The sequence below is a fragment of the Callorhinchus milii genome, unplaced genomic scaffold (assembly GCF_018977255.1).
Source record: "Callorhinchus milii isolate IMCB2004 unplaced genomic scaffold, IMCB_Cmil_1.0 Scaffold8, whole genome shotgun sequence".
Classification (NCBI taxonomy): domain Eukaryota; kingdom Metazoa; phylum Chordata; class Chondrichthyes; order Chimaeriformes; family Callorhinchidae; genus Callorhinchus; species Callorhinchus milii.
This window is the reverse complement of record NW_024704749.1, coordinates 20,652,987-20,665,000: the sequence shown is the minus strand read 5'-3', so window position 1 is coordinate 20,665,000 and position 12,014 is coordinate 20,652,987. Positions and strand designations below refer to the sequence as shown.

General features: G+C 39.4%; 1 protein-coding gene across 1 annotated transcript in view; it reads right to left on the bottom strand.

Annotated features, from left to right (window-relative positions):
- LOC103184728 (zinc finger protein 618) overlaps window positions 1-11,590 on the bottom strand; it is a 35,512-nt gene extending 23,922 nt beyond the window's left edge. The window contains exon 1 of the mRNA XM_042337426.1: window positions 11,081-11,590. The gene's annotated coding sequence lies outside the window, so the exon portion shown is untranslated. The remainder of the gene's footprint in view (window positions 1-11,080) is intronic.
- Window positions 11,591-12,014: the final 424 nt, after the last annotated feature.

Genomic DNA, 12,014 nt, shown 5'->3' with positions numbered 1-12,014 from the left:
GAAACTCCCTTCTCTTTTGAAAAGTGTCATGGATCTTTAAAATCTATCCAAACAGATAGGATACTCTTTCAGGGTATATCGAGTCTGAAAGGTCAATGTAGCTGACAATGTAGCTCTCCCACATACTGCACTGAAGTGTTATCTTCGTGAGCTCAAGCTCAGACATGAGCTTGAACCCACAAACTCTTAACCCAGAGGTAGGTGTGTACGTGCTTGAAGAGAGAAAGATGTACAGGAGTCACACAAAGTTACTTAAACCTGATTTGTCCAGGAACACCAATTTCTTACCAATAAATGGTACAGTACCTATTTAACTTTATATGAACTGAATTTGACAAGTAGATTACAAATGCATAAAGCAAAGAAGATAAACGTGCACAATGCAGAGTTGTAAAAATCATTACACATTAACTTCAAAAAGGTGGCAAATGTAGCAAAAAAGTACACAATCAATTATTTCTCATCACACTGGAGCTCAAATATTTTGTGCAAAAGATAGAATTTAAAAACATGACCCTCACAAGATTTAACTGCATTTGCTGTCAAGATAAACGATACTTTTCCCCAGTCAACCATTGCGCACAGTGCTTTAGACGCTATAAAAAGACAATTAAATATGTGAAGTATTATTGAAAACATTTGTCTCAACTGGCAACATTGTTGAAGATAATAAAATGAAGGTCAACTCAAATATAGCTGTAAACTAATTGTATTCTATTTGCAGTTTTCCCATTCCATTACTTTACAATTCTTCTCTAAGATTTGCAGACTGTCTACATTTCAGCCTAATTCTATATTTCCCCCTGTCCTACACCGACGAGCATTTATAATGTAGTAGATTCCATGAACATCAGTTAACCTCTAGGTGACTGAATTGTGAGGTGGCCAAGGTACTAAATAACAACAAAATTACATTAGTACAGTGCCTTTCATGTCGGGAGGACGTCCCAAGGTGCTGGACAGTCAATGTTTTGGACCCAAGCTGGGAGTCAGGATTGGGGGGGGGGGGGGTGGGTGGAGGGCAGGGGGGGAGCAGGGTAATCAAAAGCATGGTCGAAGAGGAGGGTCTTGAGGTGGGTCTTGAAAGAGGCAAGGTAGGGGGCGAGGCAGATGGACTGCAAGATGGAGTTCCAGAGGGTGGGGGCAGAATGGCAGAAGGCCCGCCCGTCAATGGTGAGGTGGTGGACATGAAGCAGGCCGGAGCCAGCTGAGCTGAAGGAAATGTTGAGATGCTATTTCAACATGGTTTGCAGAACTCAATGCCATGTTCATCAGTGTTGTTTGACAATGCTTCAGTCTCTAATTCCCTGCTTTAGATTTTCAATCAATTCTAAAAGTGACGAGGGACTGCTCATGTATCAAAGTGGAAAGTACTAATTTAAGACTAAAATATTAGCTACAGGTAAATCCGAGGTATAAAATCTGTAAGTTCCTGCAAGTTGGCATTAGAAAAGGTAAAAAAAGATTTTACTTGTAACAATATGTATTTGTGCAAAACTTTCTTTGCCTGAAACATAGTAACACGATATACTGTACATCAATCAATATTTTTTTCCATTATTTGAAATTCAATTTATAATATAATAATCCTTGCATTTGGTATATATTGCCTACAAAATATACAGTCAATTCACCTTACAGTATATTCTGTGAAGCGCTTTGAAATGTTGAAGACGTGATAAGGTGCTATAATCAAATGAAAGGATTATTATCTTTGAGAATTTTTGTTTCTCCCCCCCACTTAGTGGATCATTTGTTTCAGAAAATAATAATAATAATCTTGCATTTGATATAGCGCTTTTCACGTCTTATCGACGTCTCAAAGCGCTTCACAGAAGACTGTAAAGTGAATTGACTGTATATTTGTGGGCGAAACACGGCAGCCAATTGCACACAGCAGTGTCCCACAAACAGCCATGGATTGAAAATGACCAATTTATTAGTGTTGTGTTTTGGAGGGATTATTATTAGGCTCTGTGTGGAGTAAGAAAACTTGCCCAAGGTTTCGCCCTGCCTGGAATTGAACCCAGGTGTCTCGCTTGTAAAGCGAGTGCTCTAACCACTGTACTACAGGACCAAAAACATGAATTGATATACTGATGTAAAGTAAACTTAATACTTTTATACTGGGGAGTATCTTTACCTGCAAGACCATCGGGAAGACGTAGAATTTTTACAAGCCACCATACACATCTATTTTGCCTTTATTTTATTAATATTTTTAACTGGGAATCAGAGAGGGTTCAACTGATAAAATGCAAACAATTAATATTTTCAATGTTCTTTCTCTCTCATTTTAAAACTTTTTTTTAAACAAGTCAAGGATAAAATGTTTAGAGCTTTGACTGTTAGCTTTACTAGCAACAATTGCAATAAAGGCCAGAAACTTCCATAAAAGACCTCAGGAATCAGAAGAACTGCTGTCTTGCATAAATCCTATTAGCTCTTAATGAAACATTGGTAGAAGCCATACAAACAGCATGAATAGTACCAGGAAATCCTGGTGTTGCTATGCAGTTCTTCACAACTATGGCCACACACAAATTTCTATTGCATTCTATCCTTAATCAAACCGTGCGGAAAACGAATGATGAGAAGACAATCACAACTGACCACTTGAAAAAGAAATAACCATTCTCAGCACCTGGATTTTGGTCACAAACAATTCAGTTTTTCCCACAAGCAAGTCACTGAGAACAGGCTAGTTTGGTTGTAATACTACATATTTACTTTCAATATATGGGGATAAGGCTGTGAATAATGCATGCCGCAAACATTAAAATGAAGGTAATTTGCCGTAGTAGATATATAGATGCCATAGATAGCCTCTATGCTAGCTATATAAAATATATCTAATACTGATTATGGAAAGCTTTATATTTTATCAACATATCTCAACGTTGGGAACTAGACATGGTTCTGAAATTCTAGTTCACCAGAACAGAAAAAAGCTTCAATCATTTTCTCTGATTCCCCGACAATTCAATTTTGAATCTTTGTATGTAATATGGCTATGTGATTCCAATACACTTCTTTTTCTCATGCAAAAAATTTCCTTCCAATAGGCAGCAGGAAATTGAATTTCTGAGCTCAGGGCAATTCAAACTAATAAATAGGGGTTGGCTTTGCTTTTATAGCTGTAACAGCTCAAAGCATTATAAAAAACAGGAACAAATTGCTAGGAAAAATACAGTTTTAAAGCTCAGGGTTACAACAAGTTAATTTCATATTGTGCTACTATCAGAGAGATATTACATTTTCAAATAATATTAATATCTCAGAAGTCTAATTTCTCAATTGGTCAAAGAAAGGTATTGTATGTTGCCAATTTTAAATATATTGGGAAATTATCTATTCAATATAGTGCATAAAGCCTTTAAGCTGCTGAGCCTTCAATATGTCTGTTAAGTTTTACTTTGTGTTACACTGTTTGTAATTAAAACCCATTATGTGTTAATCAACAGACACTGCATTTGAAATTAAGCTTATAAAACATTGTTCAGTAAAGCAATCAATAATAATTTACAATGCCATCCTGAAGTAGAATAACTATTAATTTGGATAACTAAAATGGTTACCTAAACTATAATCACCATTCATTTTGAAATCTTGTACATTTTGAAATCATTTTGAAGTCCTCACACATGGTTTATTCCAGAAATGTCACACAAAAATGAAAAACATTTTTGAAAAATGCAACATTTCCCAAAACAAATGAAATTCCTTATGGATTTGGAAATGGTTTTATTATTTGTTATTTGTTCATAAGGTTTTAAGTATAGAATCAGCTCTAACATTCCAATGTTATATAAAGTAAAATAAATGGGCAATTGAAACCTTTTGACCTCCAATGACTTTATAGACATAAGTTCCGTAAAAGTACACAAAACAAAAATAAGATGTTTGACAAAATGGATAAAACTTCATACAACATTATCTCTTCAATCAAGCTTTCTCTCATTGTTTTTTTTCATTTGATCTTCTGAATCAAATGCTAAGTGGAAAATATTAAAATAATGACACTAGGTATGTTACAACTCTTAAAAAAAATCCTTTAGAATCTTGGATTTCATGATGTATGCACAATTCTGCACAAACAAAATGCACTGGGTTGATCGTATCTTCAGCAAATGCCATCCAAATGGATATTTTCCAGTACAAAATGTGCTAATGCTTTTCCTTAATATTTTCCTTAAATCAATAGGCTAAATCTTCTCCAGCTTATTTCACTATGGAACAAACTACTCAAACAGAGGTCCCAGTCTGCCTCCTTAGGTACATGTTAAGGATCCCACGCACTATTCAAAAAGAAAAAGGAGTTTCTCCCAATGACCTGGCCAACAAGTCCCCCAATAAAAATTGATCATTCACTTCATAGCTGTTTCTGGAACATTGCTTTGCGCAAAACTGGCTGCTATGATTCACCCACAAAATACAGTGAATTCGCTTATAGTATATCCTATAAAGTGCTTTGAGACATTTCGGCGAAGTATTAAGACACAATATCAAATGCAAGGATTGTTAATAAACATCTTGCACGATTAAGCTTTATTTGAAACACCCAATTCCGACGATTTAAAACAGAACAGGTCCTTTGTAGACAACCTATGAAAATTTTTGAGAAGATCTGCATACAGACTAGCGTTAATGTACACTTATAAATGTTAATGGGACTTGTGAATTCTGAGCAAGTGTTTAAGGCTTCAACATTTTTGGATACCATAAACCCACAGAGTGAATGGTACAGGGCACACTTCACAACCATATTTTTAAATAGGCATTTCATTCATAATTTTAGAAAACCCTCTGTTATTCTACATCAGTTTTAAGCCAAACTACTGTCAATAATGCTCAACTTACAATATTACTAATTCAAAAATGTGTAACTTTTTTGCAAACGAAGAAAAATTTACACAGTATTTCTGAATTTTTTCCTTCATTTCATGGAGGAAATTAAGAAGCTGGAGTTGAAGCTGCTGGATGCTCAGAGCTACTTACAGAAAAAACAGATCTATTACTTTCAACTGTAACATGTTTACCTTGGACGACTATAAATGTCAGCTAATTTAGGGACCTAGTGACAAGTCCTTTATCCATACCTGACTTGATTTCAGCTGCATGAACTACAGTAATACATCAAATTAACACAGTCTAACCCTGCATTTCAAACAGCCTTCAGTATATTTTGCAGTCCCTGAAAGAATGATATCGAGGAAAGAGGCAGAAGAAACTTTGGGGGTGGGGGGGGGAAAGATGAACTAGGATAATTTTGAGAGAGAGATGGTACAGGGTGAGGTGCTCAAATGAGCGGAAACAGGAATAGGGGGATTGATCACTGTAGGTTTGGAGAGAGGAGGGCTACCCCACACCATGACAGTTGGGGCGGGGGGGGTGGAAGATGTATCGGGGTGGGGGGGAGGCTTCAATGAAGGGGCGGGGTTATCGGAGGCAGCCAGGTTTCTATGAGCCCTAGGATGTCAATATGCTCATTGTGGATGGGGAGGGTTTTGTTTTGGGAGGGAGCAGACGTTTTGGAGATCGATGCGAATAATGGTACTGATGGGAGATAGTGGAGGGGCTGAGGGGGGTTGCAGATTGCGGGGGGAAAATGACCGGGAGGTTTGAGGGAGAGGTAAAGTTGGGAAGGGTGCGGATGTGGATGAAGGAATGGGGGGTTTGCTGGAGCAGAGAGAGGCAGTGGAAGAGTCCAAGAGAGAGAAGGTAAGGAGGGTGATGGAAGAGGACAGAGGTTGAGTTGAGGAGGGTGGGGAGTAGAAATGGGGGCATTTTGAGGGTGGCCAATGGCCACGACCCCCCACTCCCCCCCCCGAACCAGACGTAACTCACTGCCCCCGTCAGCCTGGAATTGACTTTCACATTCGGTTATCGTAGCACTCGCAGGTCCTGCTCTCGTCTGCGTAAATCCTGTAAAGTGCTTTGGGACATCCTCCCAACATAAAGGGCGTCTGTACTGTACCTCCTTCCCCTCTGCACTGAATTCTCATTCTCTCTAAATTCTTGTTGTATGGGCCTCACAACAACAACTTGCATTTAAATAGCTCTTTTCACAGAGTAACATCCCGGAGCACTTGACTGCGGCAGAGTCTGACCCTCACTCCGCTCCCAGCTTGCTCTGGTGGACTCTCTGCTAACATCATCTTTTTGAACAGTCACGTTTTTTCCTAAGGTTTTTTTGTTGATTCATCTTCGATAATATTTGCTTGTCCAGTGCTTATAGAAACTTCATGCATACAATGTTGTATTCTTGAAACTTACTATCTCCATCAAATATGTTCCTTTCTTTTGTTTGAAGATTTAACATTGGAGAATTTACTGCTTTTTATATGATAACAGTTTAGTATGCTGTGATTTATGGATGAAATACACCATGGCTGACCAATTATTTTAGTACTGCCCGTTCAGTACAGCTAAATAATATTCAAATTTCTATCAACTTTGAAGCACCAAATGTCGAGTTAATCTGACATTAAAGTAACTGAACTTGGTACATTAGAGAGGCTCTACTCAAATTACTAAATCAGATAAAGTTATCATTTGCTTCCAAAGCTGATCTGAGCAACAATTATTGGGTACTGCTGTCACTTCCAACAGAATAAAAGGTTCTCAACTAGCAAGGTCCTCCTTTACCATCATATCAAAGCACAAGTTCAAAAGCACAAACTATCAAAGCAAAATAAACTGGCATATCTACTACAAATGTAGAAAAAAAATGTTGAATACCGTTTCTCTTAATACGGATTTTCTGGACTTTTAATCCTCTGAACATGTGATTGAAGGAAAAAAATTGGCGAGTCACCTAACAAAGAGCAAAGAGAACCAATGACACATGCTGTGGTTATGCTAGGATTCTCTAGACCCATAACATGCTCAGATGTCTTGTCACTTTGTTTACAGGTACAAAATATACAAATGCTCTATGACAAAAGCAGAAAGATGTAGTTTAATACCTCCCATCCAAAATAAATGTATAGTCCGCTCTAAGCAATGATTTCATTTTAAATGGGAGACTTAATTTAAATGTTTAAAATAGTTATTTTGTGCTTCTTTAGACCATCTCAAATATTGAACAATCAATTGTTGTGCAATATTGCAATGACAAATGTTCCAACACAGCTTCTTGGGAAACAACATCATAAATGCTCTTCTTTTATACTGCTTATCATCATTTTAAAAACATTGCACTTAACCCCAACCTTGAAAATGTGGTAGCAAGCAAACGCAAACAGTGCGCAAATTATACTTAAAACAGAAAATCAGCTTTTCACAATTGCATTACAGTATTAGGCTATTTACTAAAAGTGTGCAATTTCAACACGGGGCTTTAAAATTAACATTTCTTGCCACCTCATTTCCTGAATCACAAATTACATCATCCTGCAAAAANTATCAACTGCCAGCTTTATATCATGAGGTGGTTTTGTCACATCTAATATAGTAACAGACTTGGAAGTCAGTTGTAAGTTTGACAATGATGTAACGTTGTCAGATTTCAAAGATGCAATCTCCCAATGGTTCAAAAATATTACAACTAAAATTATGAAGGCAGGCACTGACACACTGAATGTGCAATCAATCAGCCTAGCTTATACTGCAGTGGTCATTTTTGTGTGCTAAGATTACACAGTCCTTGTAACTAGGGCACAATTTTTATACCAAGAATAATATTTCCTATTTTTAACCAGTCTTGGATACAAGAACCATACCAAAATTGGTTTGGTAGGCGAGCCAAAATTACAATTTTAAATTAAAAATTCTGTTATAAGGCACACCAAATCAAAAAGCTATAAATTACCTGTCAAAATGAACCAACTATTCTCTGAACATGTATCACACCATAACATACACATGTTCAAATAATTTGCATTAATATAGCACCTTTCACATCAAAAGGATGTCTCAAAGCCTTTAACTGTAGAATTATTTATTTTATAAAGGTCATGAATTCATGCTTCCAATAATATTAAACAAAGCTGAAGGACAAATGGGGGTAGTTATAATTGTTGAGAAATATTTATCAAGAGCTTAAAAAAGTACTGGGTGTGGATTCTGGAAAAAATATTCTAAGTAACTCATACTGGGACAGTTAAAAAAAGCACAGGTACCACTCTGGTATCTTGTCCAACTAAACATTATTTGACTTTTAATCTAGACAATAAGTGCAACAAGTTATTCAATCACAGTAACATAGCTAAGATTGATCTGGTGCTCATTCAACATACATACAAAACACCATCAGCGAACCATCAGAGCAAGAACTGTGTTTTTTTTTCTCTCTACAGCACAAAGGTGAAACTCCTTCCACTGCCCCTGCTAAATTCAACAAACTCAGCATCAAACATAGCATCTTCTTGGTTTATTGGCCCAGTGCCACAACAGGAGTGCATGTATCAAACACTTTACAGGAGAGGAGCTCCAGCAGTTTTAGGAATCATATAATCTATGCTACTGATTTTTTAAATTTTCTTTTTTTAAAATTTTCTTTTTGAAGGACTGCGCCAATTTGAAACAGAAACATTTCTCAACTACATGCGGTCTACAATTTTTGCAAAATCAAGAGACTGAACAGTCATGTAAACATAATCTCTTTCTTTCAACAATCTGAAAACATTCTGCTCCTTGTGCTTTTCCTGAAACTGATCTTTAAAGAAAGACAGTTGCTTGTGTAAAACATTTAAGAAATGCACATAACCTACACTGCACTATTGTGTTGCAAATTCTATGGTCTAATGGTGGCTACAACTCAAGTGTATCATTCAAGCTTAATAATTTTTCAGGCAAGTTTTTTTTAAAAAAAAAGGGTGGCAATCTATCTGAAAACCTGCTCTAAACATACTGATCAAAGCACACAAGGCTTTTCATTAACAAGTAAAACAATTTGCTAAAACCTGAATTATTTAATGAATTTCTACTCCAGCAGAACTCTTGGTATTTTGACAAATAATAATTATAATCTTTTCATTTGATATTGTGGCTATGACATTAAAAGATCTGAAACATTTCACAATTAATTGCTATCAAGCAAAGTGACCGTCTATTTTGTAGGTAAAATCAGTAGTTAATCTACACAAACAGCCCAATTTTATCTGGAAGATTATTGGTTAGGACACCAGGAGAAACCTCCTTTACTTTTCAAATAGTTCCAGAATTTGTATTATCTATCTAAACAGGCACTTCTGACAATGCACAGTCTCTGGCACTGCACTGGAGTACCGAATACACTCCAGGTAGTAAATTTAACTAAACACAAATTAACACATGTATGCTCCCAATAAACAGTGAGTCCCCGCTTTAACACTGTGTTCAGCAAACCTTTTTGTATTTTCTAATGCAGCAAAAAGTGATTTTAAGTTAACCTACCCCTTGACCTAGAAAACAGTGCCTGGACAAGTGAATTCAACTGAGGAGCTCAGAGCGGTTTTCTAAAAATACACCAAAACTTGGCGTTAAAATGTTAAAGCAAAAATGCTGATTCCATTTGTGTTGTTAAATGCTGGACACTAGTCAGCAACTTTGATTTATGACAGACATTGATCATTTGGTCTTCTGGCTAAATGAATACAAGTAATAGGAAACTTAAGAATGCTACTGCTGCAAAATTTGCTCACAAATTGAACAACTATATGTAAAACTAATAGCACTTTTAAGAGTCTGAAATATTTCTAGTAGAATTTTTGACAAAGGAACATCTCCTCCTTGAATGTTGTTCTGAGGAATTGACATTTCTCCATATTTGTATTATATGTGGTACCTTAATAGATGATAAAAAATACTTCTTCAAATCCATCTGGCTCCAGAATTCTACAAGCAGCTTCAAACTATCTACCACTCCCTGCCTAGTATAGATTTGGGGGGGAAGGGGGGGTTGCCACGACAACAAATTGAACCACCACCACAGGTATACACACCTTTCGTACAGGTGTGAGTACAAAACTCCAAGAGAAACTGGGAATTAAGACCACTGAGAATATTTAAAAGATGTCTGGATAGACCGAAGGGTGTACTCTAATCCAGGCCAGGCTCTCCCCCACCAGGCTCCGTGACCCTATCACCCCCAACCTCGGCCTGACTCCACATCCCCCAGAGGATGGAGTTCAAAATCCTCATCCTAACCTTCAAGGCCTTGCTCCTTCCTACCTCTGTGACCTGCTACCCATATACCAAATGCAAGGATTATTATTTTTAAAAGACTGTTCACAATGGCACTTAATTCGACCAATTCCTTCAACGTAAACATCAGTACATTAAACTACTAACATCATTTAATTACCAAATTCCTGCTGAAAAGTGTTTTTGCTTTCTTTTAAAGTTGCCATACCAGCTGAATTACTCTCAGGGGTGAATTGCTGACCGTTTTATTATTGTGGAAGATATTTTTATTTGCTGTTAAAAAACAATTCTAACACTTCAACGCTAAAAAAAATTAACTCATCTCACTAACCCGTTTCTAAAAAAAAATCTACCTTTACTACTGTGACCTCAAACCATTATGTACAGTAAACGGATTCATCTACCAGCATTTTTTCTGCTCCTCCATCTCCCAACCCCCAACAAAATGTCATTGGAGCTTAAAAAGCATGTAACCAGGACATTTCGGCAATGTTACAGGGCAGTACAGTACCTCCATGACAGTCCAGCACAAACAAAACAAGCAACGGGGAGGGAGGACCTCGTGTGGCCTTTAGGATTCCTTCGAAACTTAGGTCAGAGGGATAATAAAATTAACGTTGAGCATGGGGAGGAGGAGGAGAAAGGGAAAAATCCAACAGGGGGTAGATACTTCGCGCACCATTTAACCCGAAGGTACATAAAAGTTTATTTCCTAAAGAGTGCGAATTACCACCGGTTATGATCCACGCACGGTTAAGTGAGTGCAGGGACTAAAAATAATGGGGGGGGGGGAAGGAAGGAGGATTACTGCGATCCTCACACCGTTATATCCTTAATGCAACGCGTGCACTCAACTCGGCTTTTTTCTCTCTCTCTCTCTCTCTCACTCTTCCTTAATTTTTTTTTGTTGCGACCAATAAAACGCTGCAAATGGCTGGGAAACAACTATTACCTCATCTGCATGCAGTTGGTGCGGTTCGGTGTGGCTTTGGACTGAACTCTGCGCTGCTGGTTCGCAATCTCCCGGGAAGAAGAAGAAGATGATGATGATGATGGTGGTGGTGGTGGTGGTTGGCGGCGACTTATGCAGGTGGTGAAGTTGCACCGGGCTGCAGGTTGGCCCCCCGCCTGACGGCTGTTAACGCGGCGTGGGGCACTTGCCCCCCCCCCCGAGCCAAGCAGCAACGAGAGGCGCGCAGTCCAGTCCGGCCGGGAACTGAAAGGCTGCTGGCCGTTCCCTCATCCTACAGTACCTGCAACTGCCATCTCGGAATCCGGGGCAGCCTCCCGTCTGGGGAGACACGGCTGAACGCGGAGGAGATGGATGAATGTAGATGGGAGAGGAAGAATGAGGAGGGGGTACGGGAAGCAGCGGCGGCGGCGGCCGAGTCGGGAGACCGCACCGGGGCGCCCGGCCCCTCCCCTCCCCGCGCAACCCGGCCACCACCTCCAACTTGCTCCGCCAGCTGAGGGAGGGAGGAAGGTCCGAAGGCGGGCGGGCGTGCAAAGAGACTGGGCGGGATGCAAGAAAAAAAGAAAGCGCAGCGGAAACCGCGGGCTCGTCGCTCCTTGAAAAAGCTCCTTCGTTGGCAGCGCCCGACCATTGACAAAATGGCCGCCGCGACTGGCGCCCGTGAAAAAACTACAAGCCGCCACCGCTGGCGCGCGCAGGTCACGTGCCCGTGCCCGGCCAATCGGGGCGCGGGCCGGCACCGCGTGCCGCCCGCCATCTTCCGGCCGCGCCAACCGTCGCCTTTTTCGAACCCTTTTCAGAGCGCGAGGCGCGCGCTGTGGCGGTTGGCCGCAGTCCGGTCAGACAGGTGTCACGTCCACGGTTGGTCTCTGAAGAGGGCCGTGCGGTTCAAGACACCAACACTCCCTCTGCA